Source organism: Lactuca virosa, chromosome 6, assembly GCF_052849685.1.
Source record: "Lactuca virosa cultivar CGN04683 chromosome 6, Lactuca_virosa_CGN04683_v6, whole genome shotgun sequence".
NCBI classification, from domain to species: Eukaryota; Viridiplantae; Streptophyta; class Magnoliopsida; order Asterales; family Asteraceae; genus Lactuca; species Lactuca virosa.
The window spans coordinates 171,275,865-171,281,805 of NC_136431.1; positions in this window are offsets into that span (position 1 = coordinate 171,275,865).

Sequence of the window (5,941 nt, forward strand, 5' to 3'; positions counted from 1 at the left end):
TAAGATTTTATACTTAGTATTTTCAATGTCATTTTATTGAAATACAAAGCCATGCACAACAAGGTTTCATTTAAAACATAAAACACTCTTGATAAACTATAATAGGTATAGTGTGGACACCTCGCTTAAGAAAGAAACAGTAATACAATCGATTTACAAAACGGGTATTTCATTACAAACTACGTGAACATGTTAATGAATAAATTTGTGAGACATTCACCTTGAGGGTACTCTTAAGTACAACAAAAAAGTCTTGTAGTTATAGCCAGAATCTCTTGTAGGGAGAGCGTGATAGTTGTGTATAGATCTATATTGGGTCTGACAAACCCGCACCTAAGCTGCTTGCAACAGCTAGACCGGCAGGTCTGTGGTGACAAGTGTCATAACATTCCGACGCTTGAAGAACGTCGAGTACGAGGTCTTCGAGTCTTAGCATGGTTATAACAACTCACATGGGGAATTAACAAAACACACAGTTCACGGGAATTTAAGGATTTCACAAAAAGGAGTTTTATTTAAATATAAAACCACACATAAGTATGACGATTTACTTACATATACTAAGTCTTGGTTCAGTTAAGACTACGACAAACCTTTTAGAAAATATTGGATTTTCTGGAAACAAACTTGTAACAAACTTTAAGGAAACAACATCCATTTTTCATTCATAAATTGCTTATGAACTCACCAGCTTTTATGCTGATACTCTTTCAAAAACAACTTGTATTCTCAGGTATTCAGTAATACAGGTAACCACAAGATTTTTGAAGGCAAGACGCTAAGGCGCAGATTTCTTTTGAACTATTTTGACATCATATGTAATTTATTTGGAAAGATGTATTTTTTGCAACGATGTAACCTTTTAAATTATATTTTTGATGGTTGTGTTTACTTTCTTCACTATGGTTATGATACTGAGAATGACGTCCTCCGCCCCCGAACGTTTCCGCCGTTCAGGTTTGGGGGTGTGACAGATTGGTATCAGAGCTTTGTTTATAGTGAACTAAGTATATCGAACCACGTAATACATACAAACTATAAATACAACGGGACAAAATTCTCTGACGTAGCTTTTCAAAAGTACTTTATAAATAAAAATTCATATTTTTATTAAAGTACACGCACAATCGCACTCATTAATTCAGTATCATAATGGCAATAACATAAAAGTATCGAGACAAGTTGGACACCATGATCCAACTTCGGGGTATGAAGTCAGATCTTGGATGAATATAGCCTGATCAACTATATTCAGCCAAGGTATGACCAACGTATGCCGAAGAAGAATCATGATGAGCAACAAGTCTTCAACTTTCCAAAAACCTCGAGAATCAAACATAAAAATGCTATAGGAGTATTTTACACAAAAACCGTAATAACCACATTATAAATTGCGATAACTAACTTCGTATTCCCAAAATTTCTCGCGATATCCTTCTTATCCCTATTCTCGTACAGGCGCAATGGCAGGATTTCACTTGCCGGGTGATCCCTACTTCCCCAACCGAGGGAATACCGGTTGGATTGTGGAAGACCCAGAGGAAGATCCCGAAGAGGAACCCATGGAGGATGAGGAACCCATGGACGATGAAGAACCTATGGAGGAGGAAGAATCGGTAGATGGTGAAGAGGAAGAAGACTCAGATGGAACCGACTCCGAACCCGAAGTTTACAATCTACACCCTGCCCCTATCCCTCCGCGACACTTCCAAGGCTCGACGCCCCAATGGGCCGAAACTATACATCGATGGAGCCGAGAGCAAGGTCAACGACCCCCCTATGGCATGGAACGAGGTTTTTACGACCTCAGCCAAGGAGGGTCAGCCGACAGAGCCCTTCCTATCATGGTTCACCGTGTCGCACGCCACGAGGAGCAAACCAGGGTAAACACCCGACATCTCATGGAAGTTGGTGCCACCAGCCAAGTCAACTCCGTTCGCCTTTGCCGGTTGGATGATGACCACGATCGGACTCGAGACCGCACCGAGCTTCTTCGACGGGAAATGGCCGCGACCCGAGCTGAAGTGCAAGAATTCCGAGAACACCGAGCCACTTTAGAAGGATGTCTGGCAGAAGCCGTGCACCAAGCGGCAGAATCCAGAGCTGAAATAAGGGAAACAAGGAACTTCATGTCTTCACTTCGTGATCCTCAGAGCTTCAACCGCCGCAAGTAGTGTTTGCACTGCTCGCTTCAGTTTAATCTAGTTTTGTGGATAAATATTACTATTATTTTCTAGTATTTTATGACCGATCTCGCGATTTAAGTGTTTACACTTCCGGGATCTGTTAGGCGGTCAAAATTTTCCCATGCATTGATGTAGCATAGACCCCTTGTAGGGTCAAATTTTCCCAAATATTGTATACTAAGTTATATCAATGAAATTGACGCACTATTTGTTTTATTGGGAACATTACATCAAGTTCATGACAGGGATTGTTTTCAGACTAAAATTTACTGGTGTCCGATTTATGATTGTTTGATGTATAAATCAAAGTTATATATAATTAAGACCATGTCGACCTAGAAATGGTGGTTCCGCCTTGGATCTTGTTCCTTGTTTGGTTGTGGGCCCAGGGCAGACCCATTAGATTCGAAAGTTTATTTAATCTTAGTTATATATATAAATATTATACATCAAACGATTGATGGATGGGCCCGGTATGGATTCTATCACAGACATTTCATGCGAATTAAAACTATCAACATTCATAAAGTCTATATTTCATTATTTATAGACCTCTAGTATGAATGGATTCTTACAATATCTTTACAAGTCGGAATCATGATGCATATAAAAAACTAATAATATTTAGTTTTAACTCTCGACTTGTGAGTGCTATCAAAGACTTATTGTCTTTTCATTCTTGATATGGCAGAAGATGTCACCTCATAGAAATCCTAGACGTGGCAGCGCCGCAGGAGCTGCACCACCACCACCACCACCACCCCCTCAGTTCGATCCAGTAATGTTCCAGGCAGCCGTAACAGCCGCAGTAGCAGCCGCAATGTCCCAAATCAGCACCAATAATGCGGGTGGTGCGGGCAATGGTGCCATAAATTCTAACCACGGGGACAGCCAGGGACACTCGAGAGAGTGTACCTACAAAGAATTTACAAATGCCAAACCCAAAACCTTCAATGGAAGCGGAGGTGTCATAGCATTGCTGCAATGGTTCGAGAAACCGAATCCATCTTCGAAATATGCGCATGCCCTGAAGCAAGCAAGGTCAAATTTGCAGCATGCACATTCTCTGAAAGGGCCCTCACGTGGTGGAATGGCCACGTCAAAGCATTGACACTTCCGGTGGCTAATTCGATAACATGGGAAGACCTGAAAACCATGTTAATGAAGGAGTACTGCCCAAGGGGCGAGATACAGAAGTTGGAAGAGGAACTTTAAGGTTTAAAAATGACAGGCTCTGGCATCCTGTCTTATACCTCAAGGTTTAGCGATCTAGCCATGCTGTGTCCCGGGATGGTTCCTTCGGAAAGCAAAAAGGTGGAAAGATACATATGGGGACTATCTCCCCAAGTTCAAGGAAACGTGTTGGCCTCAAAGCCAACTACCTTTGACAGTGCCAAGGAACTGGCACAGCAACTCATCGACCATAAAGCCAGCCATGGCACTGTGACAACCACCCCCGAGCAAGCGAAAGGAGGAAACAACAAAAGGAAGTTCTGGAATAAGAAGAAGGGTCAACTTGCTCAAGACCCTGCCAAAAAGCAACAAGTGTTTGCTGTGCACGCTGCCACAACCACTGCCACCCCAACTCCGATAAGGCAATACGCCGGGAACCTACCCAAGTGCAACAAGTGCAACTTTCACCACAACGGCGCATGCCGTGAAATGAATTGCACCAACTGCAACAAAAAGGGGCACACCGCTCGATTTTGTAAAGCTCCAGTCCAACAAAACGCACAAGCTGCCAACGCCGGGGCTAGTCGAACCTCTTATGGTTGTGGAGAAGCAGGACACTTCAAGCGGAACTGCCCGAAGGCAAGAAACCCCAACCCTGGTGAAGTGGGTAGAGTTTTGGCGATAGGTCATGAGGAAGCAGTTGTAGACCCGACTGTGGTCACTGGTACGTTTCTCCTCAACAATACATACGCATGAATTCTTTTCGATAGCGGCGCGGAGAAAAGCTTCGTGAGCCATCAATTTAAATGCTTGCTTAAACAAAAACCACAAACACTAAAAGACACATTCATCATAGAAATGGCTAATGGAGAAACAGAGAACACTAATGACATTTACACCGGGTGTACCCTCACCTTAAACAATCACTCCTTCCAAATCGACCTTATGCCAGTCACCATAAAAAGTTTTGATGTCATCATTGCCATGAATTGGTTATGCCTTCACCATGCTGAAATCGTATGTCACGAAAAGGCCGTTCGCCTTAATCTGCCAAATGGCGAAACCCTCATCATCTATGGCGACAAACCCAACTTAACCTTTCAAGTCATCTCTTGTGTCAAGGCTCAAAAGTATCTCCGCAAGGAGTACCACGCCTTCCTAGCCTACGTCGTAGACAAAAAACAAGAAGCGAAAAACATCAAAGACATTCTGGAGGTCTGTAATTTCCCCGACATATTCCCGGAAGACCTTCCAGGAGTGCTCCCTGCTAGACAAGTCGAATTCCGAATCGACCTAATTCCTGGAGCTATCCCCGTAGCCAAATCGCCATACCGTCTAGCCCCAGCTGAGATGGAGGAATTGTCCAGTCAATTGAATGAACTGCTAAGCAAAGGTTTCATAAGGCCAAGCTTCTCACCTTGGGGAGCACCGGTCTTGTTCGTCAAGAAAAAGGATGGGTCGTTCCGTATGTGCATCGACTACTGCGAATTAAACAAACTCACCATTAAAAACCGATACCCTTTGCCTCGAATCGACGACCTCTTCGACCAGCTACAAGGAGCGAGTTTCTTCTCAAAGATTGACCTTAGATCAGGGTACCATCAACTACGAGTTCAAGAGGAGGATATTCCCAAGACAGCCTTCAGAACGCGCTATGGTCACTACGAGTTTGTAGTGATGCCCTTCGGCTTAACAAATGCACCCGCAACATTTATGGACCTGATGAATCGGGTGTGTCGACCTTACTTAGACAAGTTCGTGATCGTTTTCATCGATGATATACTAGTCTACTCCCGAAGTGAGGAAGAACACAGCTAGCATTTACGTCAAGTCCTGGAGACACTGAGGGCGGAGAAATTGTATGCAAAATTGTCAAAGTGCGAGTTTTGGATTCAAGAAGTGAATTTCCTCGGACATGTAGTCAGCAAGGAAGGAATACATGTAGACCCTTCGAAGATCAAGGCAATTGAAAGCTGGGCAGCACCAAGAACACCCACAAAAATCCGACAATTTTTAGGACTCATCGGTTACTATCAAAGATTCATTCAAAACTTCTCCAAAATCGCAAAACCACTCACCACCCTGACTCAAGAAGGAGTGACTTTCGTCTGGGGGGGATAAGCAAGAGGCTGCGTTCCAAACGCTGAAGCGAAATCTGTGCAGTGCTCCGATCTTGTCCTTACCAGATGGAACAGAGGACTTTGTGGTTTATTGCGATGCGTCAAACCAGGGTCTAGGATGTGTGTTAATGCAATGAGGAAAGGTCATTGCCTACGCCTCAAGACAGCTGAAGACGCACGAGGTAAACTATACGACGCACGATCTCGAACTAGGAGCAATAGTTTTCGCCCTAAAAATCTGGAGACATTACCTCTACGGCACTAAGTGCACTATCTTCACCGATCACAAAAGCCTTCAACATATCCTCAATAAAAAAGAACTCAACATGAGGCAAAGACGATGGGTGGAATTGCTAAATGATTACGAATGCGAGATTCGTTATCACCCCGGAAAAGCCAACGTGGTTGTAGACGCTTTGAGCAGAACGGAATACTCGGGCCGCCGAGTAAAGGCGTTAACCA